Source organism: Triturus cristatus, chromosome 1_1 (genome assembly GCF_964204655.1).
Source record: "Triturus cristatus chromosome 1_1, aTriCri1.1, whole genome shotgun sequence".
Taxonomy (NCBI): domain Eukaryota; kingdom Metazoa; phylum Chordata; class Amphibia; order Caudata; family Salamandridae; genus Triturus; species Triturus cristatus.
This window is the reverse complement of record NC_140579.1, coordinates 733485493-733509257: the sequence shown is the minus strand read 5'-3', so window position 1 is coordinate 733509257 and position 23765 is coordinate 733485493. Positions and strand designations below refer to the sequence as shown.

Genomic DNA, 23765 nt, shown 5'->3' with positions numbered 1-23765 from the left:
CAGCGATGCCGTGGTCAGCCAGAACTGTTTGGATTTGTTTGCTCATGACGCCGTGATAGCCTCGGACAGAGCTATCGACATCAAGGAACTGGTTTACAAGGTTATGTTGATAACTGAAGATTTTTAAGTACTGTATTGTGGATTTTTATCGTTTTGGTCTTGTCTTAAGTATATAAAAATATTGGATATTTTTCCAAACTGGTGTGGTGTCCATTTGTAGTGCTAACACTGTATTGCTGTTGGTTATGTGCAAATGCTTTACACACTGTCTCTAAGATAAGCCTGACTGCTCGTGCCAAGCTACCAAGGGGGTGAGCAGGGGTTATTTTAGGAGTGTAACTCCCTTATCCTGACTAGGAAGAAGGGTCCCTATTTGGACAAAGGTGCAAGCCCTTGCCAACTAGAGACCCCCATTTCTAACATTGGTTGTCAGCGGTGAGGATAGGACTTGTGATTGCACTTGACTTACAGTGATTGGTGTGCACTACTACCATATCGCAGACCACTTCGTACCACATACTAGTTCTTTTTCTTTTTGGCCTATTTTTGATCTTGCCAGTTTAAACTTGCTACTTCATCATGCCTGAATTAAGAGCATCATCCGTTGCATCCCTGGAAATTGCCTTTGAGGAGGATAGGTTGAAATCCTACAATGTGAAAGAATTGAAAGCGATTTGCAAGAACCTGAAAGTCCAAGTCAGAGGCCTCACTAGGAAGTACGAGCTACAAAAGGCGCTGAGGGCCTGGGTAGCAGCCAGACAGGCCAGCGAGCAGTCTGGTATCCTCAATGGAGAGGCGGAAGAGCCTATTCCTAGGGTGGATGTGCTTTTGGGAGGGGGTGAACCCTCCAGACCAGGCAGCTGTAGCTTGTCCCCAGAGGAGCTGCAGGACAGGCGGGATGCAAGGAAGGTAGCAACTGAGTTAGAGAAGCTCAAACTATCCATGGAAGAGAAAAGGATGATGGTAGATTATGAGATCAGAATGAAGGAGCTGGATCAAAGGAGTGGACCCAGCTCAGATGGTGGCAGCAACTCACCAGGACAGGTAGACATAATCGTACACATCCCTAAGAATGTGGGCAGAGAGTTAAAAAAGGGGGATGACATACAGAGGTGGTTTAAGGGTTATGAGGCAGCGATACACATGAGTGGGGTCCCTGAGAAGAATTGGGGAGCAGGATTGTGGACTCTGTTACCAGAGGAAGCCAGGGACACCTTGACCGCTTTGGGTGAGGGGCCTAACCTCACCTATGCTGATATGAAGGAAGCCCTTCTCACTAGGTATGGTCTCACTCCTGAGAAGTACAGGGATCAGTTTAGGTCCAGTAAAAAGTCTGATGCCAACACTTGGTTGGAATGTTTGGATATGTTTTGCAGGTCGCTGGATGGCTGGGTGAAGGGCAGTAATGTGACTGATTTTCAGGGGCTCTTCAATTTGATTGCGTGGGAGCACTTGTCTAGTCTATGTTTTGCAGATCTGCCCCAGCACCTAGTTGATAGTAAGCTGACTGACCCTAGGAAGCTTGCTATGGAGGCGGACTGCTGGGTGAGTACCAGGGTCCACAAGAAAGCGTTTGGGGGAGACTCAGCCAAAGATGGGCAGGGTCCCCAGCAGAAAATTGGGGGGGGGGACAAGGGTAAAGCACAGGAGTTCTCTAAAGGGCCCCACACTAATACCCAGGGTAAAGGTTCCCATCCCCAGGAGATAAGAAGAAAGGGGTCTCTACAGGAAAGCCTGCTGAGACCGGCCTCGCAAGTGTTTCTCATGTGACCAGGTGGGTCACCTGAAGGGGGACCCCAGGTGCCCAAAGGGGACGCAGCCACCCACCGGTGGGCAGACCAAGGTGTTGGCTAGTGTAGCGCTTGGAGAGGAGTGGTACCCACAGGGGTGGAGATTCCGCAGAAATGACCCTCGTTTCACTAGGGGACAGTGAGATGGTCCCAGGAAACCAGGTGCCCCTAACACAAAGAAATACAGCACCTGGGTGACCATCAATGGGAAAAGAGTAGAGGCTCTCAGAGATACTGGAGCCAGTGTGCCCTCAGTCTGGTGTCACCTGGTCTCTGAGAAGCAGGTGGTCCCAGGGGCATTCCACCAAGTAGTTGCTGTGGACAACTCAGAGCACCAGTGTATGGTGGCGCAGGTTCCCTTTGAGTGGGGGGGTCTCAGGTCCCTTGAGGGTGGTTGTGAGCCCTACCATGCCTGTAGATTGTCTGCTAGGTAACGACCTGGAGCAGTCCTTATGGAAGGATGTTGTGCTCAGGTCTCACTTGGAGATGCTTGGGTTGCCAGAGTGGGCATGCGTGTCTACTCGGTCAATGGCAGCCAGAAAGGATGATCAAGAGGACTTGGAGCCTGAAACTTGGCCCAAGTCCCTGCCAAGAGAAAGGGCAGGGAGTGTGGGAAACCGACCCCTGAAGTTCTCACGGACTGGGAGGAGGCTGACCTTCAGGGGGACGCCCCGGTGCCTACAGGCGAACAACTAGCCGAGCTGGGAGACATCTCTGAGCTGACCCATTGGCAGCAAGAAGGGGGTCCCAAAAGGGAGGAAATCTGCAAGGAGCTGAAAGAGTGCCCTACTCTGGAGGGTCTGTGGCAGCAGGCTGCAGACCATGCAGCTGGTGTTCAGTCCGGGTCACATCTGATCTACTGGGAGAATGGTCTCCTGTATAGTGAGCCTAAGGTTGCTGAGCCTGGGTCAGCCCGTGTGCTGGTGGTACCCCAGCACTTCAGGACCTTCCTATTGGGTCTGGCTCATGACGTGCCTTTGGCAGGACATTTGGGGCGGGATAAGACCTTTTTACAGGCTTGTCACCCACTTCTTTTGGCCCCAAATGCGAATGCAGTCAGATGGACACTGCAGGTCTTGCCAAACCTGCCAGGCAAGTGGCAAGAGTGGGAGGAAGGTCATAGCTCCTCTCCAACCTTTTCCAGTTGTTGGAACACCCTTTGAAAGGGTAGGGATGGACATTGTGGGGCCACTGGATCCCAAGACAGCCATGGGAAACAGGTACATCCTGGTCTTGGTGGACCATGCCAGCCGGTACCCGGAGGCAATCCCTCTCAGGACAACAATGGCACCAGTGGTGGGCCGGGTGTTAATGGGGATCTTTTCCCACGTGGGGTTCCCAAGAGAGGTGGTTTCTGACCGGGGAACCAATTTCATATCCAAGTATATGACATCCCTGTGGAAGGAATGTGGTGTAACCTACAAGTTCACCACTCCTTACCATCCACAAGGTAATGGTCTGGTGGAGAGATTCAACCAGACCTTGAAGGGCATGATTAAGGGTCTAACAGAATCCATGAGGCGTGAGTGGGACGTCCTCCTGCCATGCCTTCTCTTTGCATACAGGGAGGTGCCTCAGAAGTCTCTTGGGTTCAGTCCCTTTGAGCTCCTGTATGGCCACCCTGTCAGAGGACCTCTGAGTTTGGTGAAGGAAGGCTGGGAGGGAGCTCCCAGGAAAACTCCCCAGGATGTGTTTAGTTACATGCTGGTCTTCAGAAACCAAACTGCCCGCTTCAGGAAACTCGCTCAGGCGAACCTAGAAACAAGCCAGGAACAAATGAAGAAGTGGTATGACCAGAATGCCACTCTGGTCGAATTTCAACCTGGGCAAAAAGTGTGGGTCATGGCCCCAGTGGAACCTTGTGCCTTGCAGGACAAGTGGACTTGACCATTTGAGGTGGTGGAGCGCAAAAGTGACGTCACCTATCTGGTGGATTTGCGGACTACAAGGAACCCTTTGAGGGTCCTCTACTTAAACCGCCTCAAGCCTCACTTTGAGAGGTCCAACGTATGCATGCTCTTGGCGACAGATGATGGGGTGGAAGAGGAGAGTGAGCCTCTTCCTGACCTCCTGTCTACCAAGGAGCACGATGGGTCAATGGAAGGTGTGGTCCTCTCCCCTACACTGACCCCAGAGCAGCAGGGGGACTGTCACCAGTTGTTGGGACAGTTCGCCCCACTGTTCTCTCTGACCCCAGTTTTTACTCACTGGTGTACCCATGACGTGGACACTGGTGACAGCCCTCCTGTGAAGCACAAAATGTACAGGTTGACTGACCAGGTCATGGCCAGCATCAAGGAGGAGGTCTCTAAGATGTTGGCGTCAGGGGTGATTGAGCCCTCCAACAGTCCTTGGGCCAGCCCAGTGGTGTTGGTCCCAAAGGCTGCTGAACCCAGTGCCTCTCCAGAACTACAGTTTTGTGTGGACTACCGTTGGCTCAATGCTGTCACCAGGACTGACCTGCACCCCATCCCCAGAGCTGATGAGCTCATTGATCGGTTGGGAGCTGCCCGGTTCCTCAGTACGTTTGATTTAACGTCTGGGTACTGGCAGATTGCCTTAACCAATGGGGCCAAGGAGAGGTCAGCATTCTCAACCCCAGAAGGTCATTACCAGTTCTGGGTGATGCCCTTTGGGTTGAAGAATGCCCCTGCCACCTTTCAGAGGTTGGTAAACCAGGTGTTGGCAGGACTGGAGGATTTCAGTGCCACCTATCTTGATGACATGCTGTGTTCAGTTCCAGCTGGAAAGAACACTTGCAGCACCTCGGTAAAGTGTTGAGGGCTCTGCAAGGGGCAGGCCTCACGATCAAGGCCTTGTAAGTGCCAGATTGTGCAGGGTTCTGTGGTGTACTTGGGACACCTGGTAGAAAGCGGGGCCAACTCGGGGCCGAGACCGAGGCAAACTCGAGACAATAACCTATCGTGAAACAACTTACATATTGAGTTCAGCTAGAATTGGTCATACAATAGGTATATTAGAGTGAATGAGAAGAACAAGAGCAGTGAAAGTTAAAGTTAGCAGAGAGTTTGGTGATGCAGATTGCTAATGTGACTCTTGTTTCTCTACAGCATTCCCTGAAACCCAGAAACACAATCCAGCCAGCAGTGTTGCAGAAGGAAGTGTGAGGAGGTCGAAATTGCGAGGTGACTGAAATCGTGAGGTGACTGACCAGGCCTTAATTATTTTGTCCCATCACTTTTGATGCACCTCGGGCCCGCAGTACATGCAGCCCATGGGGTTTTAAGTGGCGTGGCAGGACTGCTCCTGCTGGGTCCAGGTTTCAAGATTGTGTATCTGAGCAGGGAACTAGATCCGATAGATTGCCAGCCCACGTCTAACCCCGGCCTGAACAATGGACACCAATCATGTGTTACCAACAATTTTAGAAACAATCACTAGTCTGCAGTTTGAAGTAGTAGCCTCCAGAGCTGAGTCAGGAACTACTTAGGGAGTTGGGATCAGTTTGCAGGGAGGTAGCTGGTCTTTCCTGAAAAAGTAAACTTGAGACTAATGGTAAAGGGTGACCCTGGACACGCCCTCTGCCAGGATGCCAGTGCTTCCAGCACTACATCCACCAATCATGCTTCCGCTCCCTGGCCACCGTCAGCGCCTTCAGAGGCAAGTATTCTGAATCCTCCAGAAAATACTATACATGTAGTGCAACCACCTCACATTCCGGTAGCAGCCCCGGAACGATTCTACAGAGACCCAAAAAAGTATGTCATTTTCATCAATCACTTTTTATGCGAACCCATGGACTTTGCGGATGAACAAAGTTAAACTGCATTTTGTTCTATCATATCTAGTTGGCAACACAGCCAGTTGGTCCATACCAATCATAGAATGCAACATCTCCATTCTATACAATATCTCAGATGAGATGAATTAACTCTTCGATCAAAAAACACATGGTCTGTCCTTGGACTAGGAGCTACCTTGTGCCAAGCTGCGCAAGACCTAACGTACATTACTACGTTTAATAGACAGGAGGTAGAAAGCGAGTGGACAGGAAACAAAAAATCCTCCTCGTTTTACCTGGGGTTGTGGGGTGAGCTCAAAGATGTATTGGCTGAGGTGGTCATCCTACTCGATTCTTCTGAAGAATTGATAGATTTAACTGTGCAGCTAGATCACAGATTAGTAGAGAGGAGATGAGACAAATCCCGAACTGAAACAAAAATGATTGTGGTTCAACCTAAAGCCGCTCTAGGAGATGAAGTACTAAGACGGGAAACAGCGTTTACAACGCTGCCATTACATTGTGTTCCATTTACAACGCGGTTGTTACAACGACTGCGTTGTTATAACGCGATACCTTTACGTTGCAAGTCATTAGATCAACTTGCTGTAGGGGGCGCAATAACCTAAGGAATAGTATAATTTACTATTCCAACACCTTCCATACTGTTGCGCAGGCTGGAATAGTAAATTATACTATTCCAAAGTCCAGCGTGCCACCTACAGCAAGTCGATCTAATGACTTGCGATGTAGAGGTATCGCGTTCTAACAACACGGTTGTTGTAACAACCGCGTTGTAATAGAATGGGATGTAATAGCATGCGTATTAGCATTCTATTTTCACTAATACAAGGGGCGGTCTAGAACCTATGCAGGTAAATGGATTCAAAGCAAAGTACCACTTACTTAAGAAGAGAAAGACAAAAGACAGCTAAAACTATGCATGTACTATGGCAAATCAGGCCATTTCATCAAAGGATGTAGGAACAGACCTAAGATTTGGAAAAGGAAAACCAGTTATTAAGGAACATGCGGTGATCCATACTCCAGTGTCAATGCCAAAAGAGGTGAAACTTGTACTCTCTGGCTTGACTGGGGTCCCAGACTCGAGGTGGAGAAGTGTGGCTCAATGATTAGAGCGGCAGACCCTGATGCAGAGGTCTAGCCCGGGACCAGGGTTCAATTCCTCGCCTCGGTGGGTCTTGGGCTCAAAAAAATTCCACGGACCTGATAATTCTCGCCTCGGTGCCATTCCAATCATGGAGTCCCACTCTGCAACTCTGGGCAATAGCTTGCTTAATCTCCACAACGGCCCCCACAACGCTAAGGATGCCTGGCCTCCACCTTGGGGGTGCCCAGGAGTGGACGCCTCACAGGGAAAGCCAGGATGGGTTCCACAGCGGTATTCGTACAAGCGCCTTGAGACCCTTGCGGGTGAGTAGTGCGCTATACAAGTATCAAGTATCAAAACCGATCTAGAGGTCCCAACTTTCTAGTTAACATTCAGCAGGGATGTGCCGCTCATATCAATGTGAATGCTTGCTTGACACTTCCAGATAGTAGAGAGGTGCAGTTGGCCACTCTTACAGATTTTGATGCAACTGGCAATTTTATCGATCATGCCATAGGTAGTGAACTAACCATACCGTGTGTTAAGCCTGTTCCCAAACCGGTCAAGGTCTTGGAAGGAATGCCCTTGACTTCTGGACCTGTACGCCATTACACTCAAACAGTAGTAGTGCTTTTGGGTACTGATCATTATGAACAAATACAATTTGATCTCATTGACGCAACTAGTTTCAGACTCATCATAGGCAAGCTTTGGTTAACTCTACATGACCCAACTATCCATTGGGCAGCAAGATCTGTGCAGCTAGATTCAGCTTATTGTTCAAAGCATTGTACCTAGGAAAAGATGGTACAAACCTCTTATGGAAGCCAAGTACAAATCTGTTGTGTAACCACCTTTCTATCAATGTATCAGGAATTCCAAGAAGTATTTAAATAAGAGCAAGCCAGCCAACTACCCAATCACTGTGACTATGACTGTAGGATCGACTTGGTCCCGGAAGCAAGCATACCTTGTAGCAGGATTTATGCATTAACTGAGCCCGAAAATCATCATCTACGAGCATATCTGGATGAAAAACTGACATCAGGATTCACAACACCATTCCAATTACTGCAGTGATCACTTCTCTTCTTTGTTTCAAAGAAGGGAGGGTGGGGGAATTACACCCTTGCATCGACTGTCGAGCAATTAAAATTGTGTCAAAAAAAGGTACCCTTTGCCATTCATACCAGTATTTGCTGGATCAGCTAAAAGGAGCATCTCTGTTAACTAGACTATATCTCCGGGGCGCATCCCGTCTTGTACGGGTCCAACAGGGTAATGAATGGAAAACGGCATTCAGGACCAAATTTAGCCTGTTTGAATATCAGCCCTTCAGAATGTGCATCTCCCCAGCTGCGTTCCAGAATTTCATGGGCGATGTTTTGCATGGTTATCTGGATGTATTCTGTGTTGTCTACTTGGACCACATTTTAATTTATTCTGAGACAAAACAAGAACATGTCCAGCATGTCAAGGCTGTCTTAACACGGTTGAGGGAACGCTGATTATTTGCTAAACTTGACAAATGCCATGTGTCAGAAATTGAGTTTTTGGGGTATGTCCTCTGTCCAGAAGGCTTAAAGATGGATGAAGACAAGGTGTCGGCCATAAAGCAATAGAAGGCTTTAACCAGTGTAAGAACCCTACAGAGTTTCTTGGGCTCCACGATTTTCTATAGGAGGTCAATCCAGAATTTCTCAGCAATTGTTTGACCTCTGACACAGCTTCTGTGGTAGGAAGTCATTTTCAAGTGGACAGAGGAGGCTGGATAGGGCTTTTGCCAGATAAAAATACACAAATCATGTGAGCTGCAATTTTACACAATCCTGACGTCACCTAACGCTTCCAGCTGGAGGCCGATGCTTCCTACCGCTCCAGTGAGAGGGCATCTTTCTCATAGCCACCCAATCACTGGTCAGAGGCACCTCCTAGCCTTTTACTCCCGAAAATGCTCTCATTGCTAACTGAATTACAGTATAACGCATAGGTAATTGTTGGCCATCAAATTAGCCTTCTAATAATGATCGGGCTCACCACACAGTGGAGATTTATTCGGACCATCAGAATCTTCAGTTTTTTAAGTCGTCCAGAGCTCTCACCCCTTGCCAAATAAGGTGGTCATTGTTCTTCTCAGACTTCGATTTCCTAATCAAATATCCACCATGAGCTCAAAATGACAAGGCAGATGCACTTTCAAGAGCCCATAAACAGTTAACAGCTCCTAAAAATTTGTCAGGTTGCAGACTTCCTTTGATTCTGCCTGAGAACTCTAATCCTTTAGAGTGTACCGATCATCCCGATGTCATCGAGGACCAAGATTTCCAATCTGAACTGCAAATGCAGTGTTGGACTGTTGATATGCACACTTTGATCAGTGCAAACACCGAGAGAAAAGAGGAACAGCTTATTCTGCTATGAAGGGGACCCTTACATACCAACTCGCTCCATACAGTGGAAGGTCCTCTCCTGGTTAGATGACTCGGATTTAGCCAGCCACATGTGGGTCTAGAAGAGCACAACAGCATTACAGAGGTATTTTAGGTGGTCAACCTTAAGTATGTTAAGAAGTATGTAGCAACTTGTGCTGTATGCACTCAGGTGAAGGATAACCATAAGAGGCCCAGTGGGCTACTACGTCCAATTTCAACACCGCTCAGCCTGTGGCACACAGTATTCATGGATTTCACTGTAGAAATGCCCCTCAGCAACGGAAACACAGTAATACCATTGGTAGATCATTTACCAACGTTGGAATGTTTTATCGCATTACTCAGATTACTTTCAGCAGGTACTTTAGCCCACCTCTTCACACAACAGATAGGCTACATGGTACACCCAGTGTCTTAATAACAGATCGAGACACTCAGTTCACAGCACACTTTTGGCAATAGCTTTGTAAAATCATCTTTGATGTCGGATAATTCACCAGCTATCACCCACAGATGGATGGTATCAAATGGTTGAACCAAACCATAGAACAATATTTGTGCTGTCTTGCAGTACAACAAAGGGAATGCGGAACATTCCGCATTGAGGTATTGCCCATTCTTGGGCTCCTTTGGCTATCACCCAAACATGTTGCTATTTAAGTGGCCAGCATAGTCTTCCAATTTGTCGGTAAAGGATTATCACAAAAAGCTTATGGTCTACACCACAAAGCAAGGATGCATCTAGAAATTGCAAAGAGTAAGTCGAAAAATTACCCTGATAAAAAACAAGCTCCAGATTGGCCTTACATAGTGAGGGATAATTCATGGTTGTCACAAGACATTTATCTCTGGAAACATGAATCCAAAGTTCATTGCCCCAATGTCATGAACATTCATTAACCTGATAGTGGTTTCCCTAGCTCGCACATGGAGTCTCTTAATCCATCAAGTATTTCATGTGTCCCTACTCAAGCCCTGCCATCCAGATCTGCGTCAGTCAAATTCAAGCTCCTATTGAGGTAGAGACAGAACTGGAATATGAGGTCAATCACCTTTTAGACTCCAGGCTATTACGGGGACTAGTACACTACTTAGTGGACCAGAAGGGGCTTGGGCCAGAGGAACACTCTTAGGAGCCTGCTACTAACGCACCTAGACTTTCCATGGCCGTGTCATCAACAGAACCCTACTAAACCCACTCCACAGCCTCCAAGGCAGGGGCCATTAAAGGGAGGGGAGTTGTCATGAGCGCACACACCATGCATATGCAGCACATACTGCAACAGGCAAAACCCTAATCATCCAGTCATGGGCTACTTTAGTGTGAGCCTAGAGATGCATGAATGGGCAAACACATTGACTACATAGGAACCTGGTGTGCCTGAGTGGAAACGTGTATTTGCTGAGCTATGGCAACATTGAAATCAGGCATGTGTGCCTTGTTATATGGATTGATGGGAGAATGTGCGCTAGCCACGCTGGAGTCAGTATACACAGGGGAAGAGTGCAAGGCCTCGCTAGATTTGCTCATCTTGTTGGCCATCTTGGATTTCCCTCTATTAAAGCCATGTGATAACTGCACCCCAATGCTAGGCAATCAAAGCTTTCAGAGAGAACACTCACCTAACTCAGCTCCTGCAACGCCACTGCCGAATCTTGGCTGCACCCTCCACTGATTCTGGGCGCACTCCGTTGTCAACCTGAAACCCTGGAAGAAGAAAAAAAGAGTAAGTTGCTAAGCTGTTACGCGTGTGTTGCTGTCTAAATCAGCAGAGATCACGCTCAGGACTCCGAAACAGTAATCAGTGAAAATGCTCTTCACTCAGGAAAAATATTTGTGTGCAGCCTTTACGAATCACGCTTCGATCAGCGCCTCTGCAAAACTAATGACTAATCATTGCATTGGCAACTAACAACTAATCAGCTGACCCTCTACTGACTTCATGCTCAATTAGTGTAGGAACTGAGTTGGTGCTCCTCCTATTTCCAAAGAGACTACGATAAAACTCAGCCCAGTGCAGAAACTGGTGAGTGTGCTCAAGAAAGGAGGCCCCAAAATGCCCTCGAGCTCAGAGACTTGCCATTGAGGTTCTCCGGGACTGAAGTAACCTCAAGGAGATAGCCTACCATGAAACAACTTACACATATTGAGTTCAGTGAGAATTGGTCATACAATAGGTATGTTAGAGTGAATGAGAAGAATAAGAGCAGTGAAAGTTAGCGTTAGCATAGAGTTAGGTGATGCAGATTACAAATGCGACTCTTGTCTGAGTGCTGAAAAGCGGAACAGTACGCAGGCATCAGCGATGATTGCCTGCGACTCGGAGTTATCCGGTTTTCGGTGATGGAAGCCCAAAAAGTGAAAAAAGACCTAACGGTTGCTAACAATAGTAGGGGGCAAGAATAAGGTAGAAGAAAGACGGACATGGTGTGCATATGGGATTAATAGTCCAGGAATAACAGATGTGGGCACATAATATGGGTGGCTGAGCAAAAGACGGTAAACATGGAATTATGTTACACGCAGTGTTATCACACAATTAGGCAACAAGAACACTTAAATGTCTATGACAAACAGAACATGACAAAGGAGCAGCATGAACATCTTGACCATTGTACAACTTTACACAATCACTGTAGCTGCTTGACCATGCTAATGTAGATTGCTCTATTATTTATCCATGTAGATATTAATTGATAACTTGTTTTTTTCACGCACCCGTTTTGTCAAGATGTTTATGCTGCTCCTTTGTCATATACTGTTTGTCGTAGACATTTAAGTGTTCTTATTGCCTAATTGTGTGATAACACTGTGTGTAACATAATTCCAGGTTTACCGTCTTTTGAACAGCCGCCCATGTTAGGTGCCCACATCTGTTATTCCTGGACTATTGATCCCATATGCACACCATGTACGCCTTTTTAGGTATTTCCATGTTTACCGTTTTTTGCTCAGCAACCTATATAATGTGCCAACCTCTATTTTCCCTCTACTATTATTCCCGGATGCACACCTTGTCCGTCTTTCTTCTACCTTATTCTTGCCCCCTACTATTGTTAGCAACTGCTAGGTCTTTTTTCACTTTTTGGGCTTCCATCGCAGGAAAACCGGATAACTCCGAGTCAGGGCAATCAGCATTGATGCCTGCGTACTGTCCCGGTTTTCGGCACTCAGAATTGTGTATTTAAGTCAGCACGAGCATCCGCTTTGTGTCATCGACCCACAGCAAGCAGACGTTGGTAGTCTTGCTGTATGCACGCACCGTACGTGTCTCATGGAACTTCATCACTAATTAGGTCAGACATACGCCGGCGCCTCCAGCACTCACATACATCTTCACCGCATTGTGAGTTACACTCTACTATGTTAACATTCCGATTCCTCATCACGCAGGAATCGTCACACGAGCCCACAGAGAAGCAGACAGCCTGCTGTATTTCTGCTCTTAATATGTCATCGTCTGTGAACTACGAGCCACGCCCTGGTTAGACTTTAACCGTGCACTTCCAGTCAAGCGTTCCCTATTGCTCATCTTCGCAAGAGATGATCACCAGTATGTAACACCACATGTGTGCCCCGCTACACAGGTCCTGATTGTCACGCTTTTCTCCAGAGTTCCAACACTGATACCGGCCCATACACGCCGAGTTGCATCCTCTGCATCAGCGCTACATCATCCTTTTGATTGCCAGCCCACACCCTCATCAGGGGTAAGTCTCTCCTTTGCGCCACACCTGTAGTTTTGCCACTTAGAAGCCCAATAACTTTCTAATCCTTATTTATTATTCTCCTTCTCTATCCCTCACATTACCAGAATCTGGCTGGGTCTCCCTGTGAGTATCTTTCTTTCACTATTACCCATAGTTGGCACGTTTCTCTTCACTAAGCTGAGGATTGAAAATTCAGGCACCTTCACCAATCCTTCTTGCCTACATGATCCAATCCATCGCATCTGTGCCGGTACACGGCCCATATGCTTACCTCACACTGGTTTTACTCTCCCTTTCCCAGATGTCCCTATAATCATAGGTCCTGATCAGACCCTACACTCTAGAAAGGGTCGAAACGCCTTCGACAGTAATGATGAAAGCGAACCACAGATTCAGCACTTATTATTGTATGAAGTCGCTGTATATTTTGTACAAATTCAGAAATGGTCGTTTTCTGTGGATAGAATTCTTGAAACCTTGTAAATATTGTCACAATATGTCACGTAATTTTTAGGTTCTTGTAGCACTTGGGACACTTCGCACAACTGCCTATCTTTGTGTATAGTATTTGAGTAAAACATACATATGTGTTCAATGAGACCTTTGGTGTTTATGGTCCTTTCTTTCTGACATCACCTTAACCCTTCTATCGCGATTGCGCATCCCAAAATCTATATATGTGTATACCATTCTACAGGAACCACTGTTTTCTTGTATTGTTCAATCACCCTGGTTCCATAGTGAGTAGCGTCCCCTTGTTTTCTATTTTCACCGAATACAAGCATTTCCAATGTAATAGGTCTCGCATTTGCGAGATTTTGAGCTATTGGCATTGTAAATGACAATGCCTTTTATTTATCTGTTGTTTTTCAAAACTGATAAATAAAAGGCATTGTCATTTACAATGCCAATAGCTCAAAATCTCGCAAATGCGAGACCTATTACATTGGAAATGCTTGTTTGTCGAGTAGTATTGCCTTGATATATGATCTAGAGTATAATCAACATTGGAACAGACGGCTTAAGATGAGCCTTATTCCCACCTACCATTTCTTTTCTGTTATTTTGCTATGTTAATCTTCAAGCGAGTGAATCTGTGATGGATCCAGTGTTGGAGAAGAAAAAAAGTTGCTTACTTGCAACTACCAGTATTGTTATCTTTAATAGATTCCCATGCGACTTTCCATTTTCCCCATACATGAGCTTCTGTTAAGTTTCTACTGGGGGAGCTATGAAAATCTGGCAGTTTAAAGTCTCTTGGAAGAGGGGACTCTGGGTCTCTTTACTTCATGGACCACAGCTTATATAGTCTATGGATGTCTTCTATGTTATTCAGTGTCTGTATACTCTGCTATGTTAACATTAACTACAGAGGGCTCTCAGCCTTACGGTGGGGAGTAGTTCTACCATGTTAATCTATAAAAAGAAATGCTGTGGGAACCATGGTTACAGGTAAGTATTTTTTTCATTCGTCCATGTAGGGGACAAATGGGACTTTAGGTCCTTACTCTGTCTCCCAATACTAACACAATCAGCACTTCGATTTCTGAATATTCATTTTAACCCTGAAACTTTGCAATATTTCTCCAGTTCAACTACAAGCAAGTGAGAGCATTTAGGGATTCTGAAACTAAGAGTAACACAGTGTGTGTGAACAGAGTGTCTAAACTCATATTGCCCTGTTTTCACTCACTTGATTTCTCTTCTATGGTTTGAAAGCAGCTCCATACTAAGCACAAAAGTGGACACCCCTGCTGCCTCCCCCTTTTAGTGCTGATTGTGAGGATAACCAGTTTGCCATTACGCTGGTGCTGTGGCTTTTAGTAGGTTGCCGCTATACATGTAGTCCAGTGGGAGAAAGCGTGCATTTCAGGAGCACCCAGTCATGCACCTTCTTGGCTTGGAGTAGTATAGCTGTCTTGCTTGGCGCGTGCTATGTTGTCCACAATGTTGTGAATCTTTTTTGGATTAATATGTATTATTAGAGTGGTAAGGGGTCCAGCCTTTGTGCAAGGACACTTATAAATATTTTGACATCCAGGTTGAAGAGGAAAATTGGTCTGTATGATACAGTGAGGTCCGGATCTTTCCAAGGTTCTGGTACGGCTGAAATCGGGGTTTCCCTCATGGAGGGTGTGACTTACCAAAAATAAGTTACAGTAGCAAGACTGGTGCCTAACATACCACTACTATTTTTATAAAAGGATGACAGGAAGCCACCCAACCTGAGGTTTTCGCAGTTGTTTAGTGTGCTGATTATTCTCAGCACCTCCTCTGTTCAATTCTGCTCCAATAGACTTCTTCTGAACCACTGTTAGTCTCTGCACACTGAAGTTTGTTGTGTATTCGTCCATGAGCTTTCTATCAGTCTCCTCCCTTGTTTATAGATTTTTAGAATTCCCTAAATGTATCTTCCTTTTTTAGGTTTTATTTTCCTCTGCATCAGACCATCACTAAAAGGTGCTCTTTTCTGTATGAGATTTCCTTGCTATCTGAGAAACAAATTGTACATTTTAATAACAAACTAAATCCGACTCTATGGTTACTCAATGTCCCCCTCAAATTCTTCAGTTAGTATCTCCTCAAATTTTCACCATCCTCACTGCTTTATGTAACATATGAATTCCACACTGCCACAGTTCAAGGAAAAAATTAATGATTGTTCTGTTTTTGAAAATAAAATCTGCTGACCATACTACACTCAAATTTCCGGCCCATCTCACTACTCCCTCTGATGGCCAAAATTCTTGAGACGTATGTGAGTTTGCAGCTATCTGCCTATCTTGACAGCAACAATCACTTGGATATGTCTCAGTCTGGTTTTAGATCAGCTGACGCCACAGGAACCACCTTGCTGGCAGAGACTGACATAGGAATTCTGGACCTGGGAGGGGCTGCAGCTCTGATCCTACTAGGTCTTTCTGCAGCCTTTGATGCTATCTCTTATGCAGTTCTGTTAGTCTGACTTGCTGCTTTAGGTATTGCCCTGTAATGCGTTCAGTCCTTTTTCAGTGGTAGAAGTCAAGTGGTTATCTGTGCTCCCTACCAATGACCGGATTTTCCAGTACAATGTGAAGTGCATTGAGGCTCTTTCCCGAGTTATATTTAATATTTATTGTGGCCACTTAGCAGAATTGGTCGGATTTTATGGGCTCAGCATCACTTCCTATGTGGCCAATCCACAGATCGTCTCTATCGTGAAAGATTTCACCACCAGGCAATCCAATATTTGTAACTATATGGCTAGAAGATTCTGCCCCCTTCTTCCAATATCTTCTTGTGAAATGGTGGTGCAGGCTCTTGTCACATCTCGCCTGGGCTATGCCAACTCTTTGTATCTTGCTGTCATGCGTTATGTGGTAAGATACTCAACAAGGCACCCATGAGGCTCGTTATTAATATCCCTCCCACCCCCCACAATTCTATAAAGTGCCTTCATTGTTTGCCGATACAGAAATGGTTTGGTTTCAAGATGTTATGCATCACTCATTGAGTGCTCAATAAGAAAGCCCACTCTACACCAGGCAGATTCTCTTAGCAACACCCCCAAATCCGAATGAGCAGACAAGGAGGAAAATCTGTTATGTCTCAGCTAGAGACATAAGAATCTACATCCATTATCCATAAGAAATATCCGACATCATTCTTTAAAAAAAAAAGAAAGAAAGACATGGTTGCTCTAAAACTGAGCTGTCTCTGAAATGTTTGAGTCGTTAGTGACAGGACGCCCCTGGTTATTTATTGAGCAATATAAATCTTATTAATTCGTGACAACTGTGTTAATTCCTATCTAAATTGCTTTACTTTCTCGTCTCTGCTTCAACACCCCTCCAATCGCCCAAAAAACAAGAATATGAAAACGCTGAGTTCTCTTGCACCTTCAGGGCTATGGCCCATAGTTGCCTTCTCGTCAATACTTTGGCTTTGTAGATCTCGCTTTTAGTAACTGCTAAGAGTTAGTTATGTGCATAACGCGTATCGTCCAACTTCTTTTCTCCACCACCATGCCCGACAACTGTCCTCAAGGATGCCTTTTCCAGCCCCTAACCATCTTTATTTATTCCCATTGTGCACGACCCTTTTGCTTAGTTCTACCATTATTTTGATGCTGTACACACCTCTTTATTAAGGAAACTGACTCTTCTGGTGTAAAACATATACTTTTGCTGCAGCTATAATCCTTGTTAGATATGGGTTTGCCTACCCTTCTTTTGCCTCCGTATGCCAGATTGGGCTCTGTGGTTGTCAGGTCTGTCCAGAATCTTCATAGTTCTCAGATTTGCTGCTTATGCCCAAAATACCTATCTATTCAGTGAGTTATTCACTGATATTCTCTTCTCTTTCCAAGTGGAAATGAGCCGGAAGGGATGACCCTATTAATAAATGCTGTTTAGTGTGTTTCTCCTCAACGCTTTACTAAGGGTTGGAATTCCTTTTTATTGAAACATACTTTATTTGCATTTTCCATATGGATGATATAATCACAGTGAAAAATGGTCAGTCATGTAACAGTCTAAAGAGATATAGAAATGATCGAATATCATACAGTAGCATGGTACACTTGTCCAAATAGGTGTAGTAGAGATTGAAATGATAATATACATACAAGCAAGTCGCATTACATTCTTTACCTGCCCAAACCAGTACCATAATTGAGTCCCATAATGTAAAACAAACAATTTCCGGAAGAAAGGGGGGAAATGACAATAAGCAACAAACAAACTTCAAACCCAACATGGTGAACAAAGGGCTGCCAATTCACTAGGGAAGGCCTAGTAGCACTAGTAATGTGATGGGAAGGCAGGTGACAGCCAATGCCGGGGAGGATGGACGTATCATCTACAGGTGATTCCGTGGAGAGCGCACCATGACGAAAGTTTGACTACAGGGGCTCTCCTCATTCCAACTCCCATGGGGCAAGTAGGTTGAAAGAGCAGGGTTAATGTACCCTCTTAGTGTTGAGTGACCATAGGCCACCACACCCAGTGGATAGTCTCTGATTAGACTAGGAGCCCTCACTTTTTCTATTTGGTCCTGATGAATGCCACGCACCTTTTTGGACAACTGGCAGAAACATGTCGACCTCTAACACAGCGGCAATGGGATAATTAAGGTCCCTATTCACCGCACTTACGTTTTTATTTCCATCTAGTCACCACATTAGAATAAAAAGTTGTCAGGTGCACTATTATGGCTTTTTAAACTCACATTACCCTCCGGGCCCCCACTTAGTTTAGAAGTGCATCCCTCCACCAAACGCGGTTTTTGGAGGGCGAGGACTGGCAGATGATGAAGTATGACACCAGGTGGTGTGTGATGCCAGTTCGTCTCTTTTTGTAATGTGCCCACCTTAGCACTTTTCACTTCACATATACTCGGTCATACTCTAGAAGTGGTCTTCACTGTGTTATACAAGGCAGGTGACAGGGCATTGGAGGGGTAAGGGGGCAAATTTTGCGGGCCCCCATTGTACTCAGCTTAGGCCAGTGTGTGGTGTGTATGTGGCACAAGGCCTTGTTGCGGTGGAAAAAGGGGTAGCAGCACAATCATCTTCTTTTGAGCCCTAATTCAGGATGGAAGGTAGTTAGTTATCAGGAGCTATCAATGGGCAGCCATGTATGTTCAATCAATCAATCAATCAGAAAATTTGTAAAGCGCACTACTCACCCGTGTGGGTCTCAAGGCGCTGGGGGGTAAGGGGGCTGCTATTGCTCGAATAGCCAGGTCTTGAGTAGCCTCCTGAAGGTTAATAGGTCCTGGGTCTGCCGTAGGAGGATGGGGAGGGTGTTCCATGTCTGGCAGTGAGGTGGGAGAACGATCTGCCGCCGGTGGTTGCTCTTCGGATGCGGGGGACGGTGGCGAGGGTGAGGTCGGCGGAGCGGAGCTGGCGGTTCGGGGTGTAGAAGGTGAGTCGTCTGTGCTTGCTTGTGTATGCTCAGGTCTGCCCAACCGTTCTACACTTCAAGAGTCAAAATGACACCTTCACATTTCGCCCGCCTAGACAACTCACATATCCTTCCTCTTATTGAAGGGCTTGTTGGGGATTTTCCCAACATGGAGATATGTCAGTGGGCCAAAATTATTGTCTGTAAATTTGCAAATGATGGCTTTAGCATCGGCTTTGGGAAACAGTCTCAGTAGGCAGTCGGCTGGGGTCTTATCCAGATTGCGACTAGGGGCCGTGTTTATAAGGGCCATCACCAATTCCCAGAATGTAGTGAGAGTAGTGCAATCCTACACCATGCAGTAGAAATATGCCCGGTCAAGAAGTCATCTGGGACAAGCGTCTAGGGCCTGTGGAAACATTCTGTTGATTCGCATAGGAGTCAGGTATACTCTGTGAAGAAAGTAAGTAGTATTGTATCAGTTTAAAGTGCACATTATGGGAAGTGCGAGAGGTATGACTAAGAACATTAGCCCAGTATTTGTCCGTCAATTCTCGTCACATGTCTGATGCCCAATGGTCCTGGAGGGTGAGAGATTGTGTTTAGTTTGGGAGACCAGTGATCTATAGTGTAGTGTGATTGCTTGTTTCTGGCCTGTTGTGGTGCAGCTAGCCTCAAGGCAATTATTTTCAGTGGGCTTCCAACCCCTCTCTGCCCCACGTCTGCCTAATAGCGACTGCCACTGCACCATAGAGAAGAAAATGATACAGGGGAAAATCAAACTCATCATCAGGTCTGGGAAGTAACGCAGCTGGCTGCTGGAAAACGAGTCCCCAATAGTCACCAGACCCCTGTGCTCCCAGTCGCGTAGGCTAGTCCAGTCTCCTGTATGTGGGAGGTATAGAAGTAGCGACAGGGAGACCTCTTTAGCATAGGGAAGTTTCATCCTGGTGTGTTGTAATGCCCGGGACCAAACTGAAAGAAAGACTGCAACGGCCCCTAGACTCCAGCTTGGGGCTGAGGATGTGGTATGAGGAGTAAAGCTGCCAGGAGGTCCGTTTTGGGATGAATTGCTGTCTACCTGCGTTGCCACCCTGTCGGAGGTTGTGCCAATAAATTGCCCATTTCAATTGTGTGGCTAGATAATGGAGTTCCATATCTGGTACCACTAGCCGCCCTTCATCAGCAGGGAGCCATAGTTTACCAAGTGCTATGCCGCGGCCTTCGTTTCCACAAATACGATGAGGCAGTACTATACATTTAATTGAAGAGGGGCCTAGGGAGTTGGACTGGCAGTGTAGTGAAGTAGTAGAGTAGCGGGGAAAGAAATATGATCTTCAATAAAGTGACTCTTCCCATCACAGAGAGAGGGCCAAAATTGTACAGAGGGACGAAGGGAGGCGATGGTCACCTTAATATTTCCCTCTGTCAGCTCAGTTTCTGTGTGATTAATATTTACTCTGAGGTACCAGAACGTAATCAGTTCCCAAGAAGGGTGGTTCCCACCTCAGGAGGGGAGCCCGTGTGGAATAGCATTGGATTTGTCACAGTTAACTTTTAGTCCAGTATGACGGGCAAACTCTGTCAGTGCAGAGATGGCCCCCTCAATGTCAGTATGTTCCCCTCGATTGTAAAGGAGGTGGTCGTCCGCATAGAGGGAGACGTAAAGGAGCGAGTTCCCAACTTGCAGCCTGTGATTGTAGTGTCCAGTACAGAGCGTGAAAGCAAGTAGTTCTATTGCCAAGGCAGATAATAAAGGCGAGAGGGGGCTGCCTTGGCATTCGCCCTTCTTAATTGCGTGTGGTGAAGAGATGATGGAGCCAGTTTTCACACGAGCTACTGGGTTTGTGTAAAGAAGGTGTATCCAACCAAGAAATCTACCGCCTTATCATATGCTAGCCATGGTGGTTTACAGGTAGTTCCAGCACATGGAGTTGAAGGCCTTTTTGATGTTAACAGCCAGGACAATGACTTTTTGATGTTTGCTTGGAATACATCGATTGACCGATACTGCTTGCAGTATTCTGGTTAGGAATGAATCCTGATTGATCTTCATGTATGAGGTCTTGAAATGGGGGATCAGCCTGTTCACCAGGACTTTTGCTCAATATCTAATAACATTCAGGATAGACGGTCTACAAAAGGTGACCAACTCCTCAGGCTCCTCGTTCTTCAGGGGGAATAGTAGGACCTTGCAGAGTGGAGGAGGGAGAGAGTGTTCCTGGCTGCGTTGAACAGTTTGGTCAACGCTAGGGCTAGGACGTCAGCATATGTTGTATAAAAGTTTATGGGAAAGCTGTCTGTGTGAGAGACCTTGCCTTGGGCCATTGCTTTGATGGACCCTCTTACTTACTGGACCAGGATTTCGCCCTCCAGGGCAGTCGTCGCTGTGACAGGGAGTCTGTGCGTCTCTGCTGCTAGAGTGTAATCATGCATAGGCTGGCTCACACTCAATCTAGAGCTTGGCATAATACCGCACGAAAACCTCGCAAATTTAATTCTGAGTCTATACCATCCCATAGTCGGATGTGCATATGTGAAGGATCTGAGAGGTTCGACAATCAGGGCATGTCAACTAAGTCAACACCCTTGGGGGGGCGTGGCTCGGCCGCAGCCGCGGCCCGTGGAGGGAGTTCCGTGGGGCGGTAAGGCGGGGCGGGGGGTTCTAAAAACCAGAGTTTGGATAATTGCAAGTAAGTAAACAAATAAATAAATAAAACGAATATCGTAGCGCGCGCTACATCGCATGGATGCAGCGCGCGCTACGAAATTCGTTTTATTTATTTATTTGTTTACTTACCTGCAATTATCCATATTCCGGTTTTTAGAACCCCCAACCCTGCCCCTCCCCCGCCCCACCTTACCGCCCCACGGAACTCCCTCCATGGGCCGCGGCTGCTCGGCGGGCTGCAATATGGCCGCAGTCTAAGTGGGCTCTGCCGGTCAAGCTTCATAATCCGTCACTATCCTGCTGACATCGTCTTACCTGCATTCTGATTGAATTTCTCGACTCGGCGTTGCTGGAGGCGCACATTGATCCCGCTGCTGCTCCCCGGCTGTGTTCTGTGGCCGAGAAACACTGTCTGCGGACAGCGGTGGGCCTGCGCATCGGGCCCTGACGGGGCCTGCCATCTCTCCAAGGCTGCGCTGGGCTCCTGGTGCTTCCCATCGCCTGAGGGATATTGGAGGACGACGTACTGCGGGTCCCGGTGACTGGCGTTACCTCTGCGGTGGTCTCTGGCGGGGTAGGGGGTCTGCGAGCTGCACCATTGTTTCCACCCCCTGGTTGCATTCCACTGCGGGTGCCCGGGCCCAGTGACGGGAGCGGCGGACCCCCCGCGTCTCCCTGCCGGTGCGGCCCCAGTTTGATGCGTGCCCCCCCAGCCTTCCCTCCTGCTCCGCTGAGCGGGTTACCCCCGCCGCAGCTCCGCCCTGGACTTTGCCCTCTTGCAGCCTGATGTGCCCGGACCCCACCGCCTTTGACATCTGACACTTCTGCCTGCTATAAGCGAGTGCTGGACTCTGGGCCCACAATGGTGCCGCCTCTTACACTGCTTGGGCAGATGCTGGCCATTGACAGTCACCGCTGTGGCCTCGCGGGCCGGCTCTGGCTCTGGAACTGCGTCCTGCCCCCACCCATTGTTGCCTGCAGCCGTGGCCCATGGAGGGGGTTCCGTGGGGCGGTAAGGCGGGGCGGGGGAGGGGCAGGGTTGGGGGTTCTAAAAACCGGAATATGGATAATTGCAGGTAAGTAAACAAATAAATAAATAAAACGAATCTCGTAGCGCGAGCTGCATCGCAAAATGCACAAAATGATGTTCAGTTCAATGCAGTGGTCTCTGCGATCCTTTTACTCACAAAGTATCTGGTTTCTGTAGCAAAGCAACAAAAATGTTGCTAAGGAGTTGTAGCGCTAGATTTCCTCATGCTAACCAGCGATGCGTTGAATCCTTACTGCAAGGGAGGATGATGCGCTGGATTGCGGGCAGGACAAAGCGACAAACTTCTTCACGCTAAGCCGGTGATGCGATAAAATCCTTGCCACTGAGGGAGGATGATGCACCGAGCCTGTTGCGTGTGCGATCTTGCTGCGATGAAAGAAAATGGCGACGATCCTGATGCGATGCGGGGAAAATGGCGAACGCTTTGGGGCCCGCTAACAAGCAATGCGACAATCAGGTGCTGCGACGAACTTCGGGATAGCGGGCGTTTTCAGGCCCGCTGACGGGTGATGCGACGATCTTCAGGATAGCGGGCGTTTTCAGGCCCGCTGACGGATGATGCGATAATCTTCGGGGTTAGCGAGCGCTCGGCGACAGCAGAGCGACGGTTTTTCTCACGCTCACCAGCTGCAGCGGCTCGCTAACGGGGGTTAGCGACGATTTTCAGCACTCTTTTCTCAGCAGTAGAACTAGAGGCACTGGAACTCACAGAAGCCTCACCTGCAGATGGAAATCCTCGCTGGGAGGAAACAGGAGGCTGATGGTGGAGTCTGATGTGCCTGAGACTCCTGCAGGAGGCTAGCTCTCTTCTAGCCCTTGGGTGATTGTTGTAGCCACAAAATAAAAGTTCCTTCAAAGTCCTTTTCCTCTTCTTCCAAGTCCAGTAGTAACCACTGCAGGCCAGTCCAAGAGACAGCACACAAGCACAAGGACAGTCCTTCTCCTGCAGATTCCTGTAGTCACACGGACAGAGGTTCTTCTTGTTGTCCAGGAGCAATACAAATTGTAGGGGTTTGGGCACAAATATTTATACCCCCAAAGTCTTTGTTCTTAGGGGTCACAAGTCTCTGAACCCAGCCAGAACCAGTTCTGCCCAGCCCTGGAGCACTTTGTTTACCAGGCTGCATCCTTCCTTTCAGAAAGAGGGGGTCTGCCTTCAAGTGCAGGAGCTACCCCTCCCCTCACTCCAAGGCAGATCTCTCTATTCAACCCAGGTCTGACTCAGTCTGCCCTGTCCCTCCAAAACCAGACAGCCAATACACATAATAGCAGAGCAAACTGGAAGGCTTAGGCAAGTAAGTACCTATACTCTAAAAGTGGTAGTTTCACACACAGAATATAAAAATAACCTTCACTAAAAGATGTATTTTAA

The 23765-nt window shown here is 47.1% G+C and overlaps 1 long non-coding RNA gene across 1 annotated transcript in view; it reads right to left on the bottom strand.

Moving 5' to 3' along the window:
* Positions 1 to 22135, bottom strand: part of LOC146870978 (uncharacterized) — a 40553-nt gene extending 18418 nt beyond the window's left edge. The window contains exons 1-2 of the long non-coding RNA XR_014959486.1: positions 21658 to 22135; positions 10699 to 10783 (exon numbers count right to left, since the gene is read on the bottom strand). This is a non-coding gene — a long non-coding RNA (uncharacterized LOC146870978). The remainder of the gene's footprint in view (positions 1 to 10698; positions 10784 to 21657) is intronic.
* Positions 22136 to 23765: the final 1630 nt, after the last annotated feature.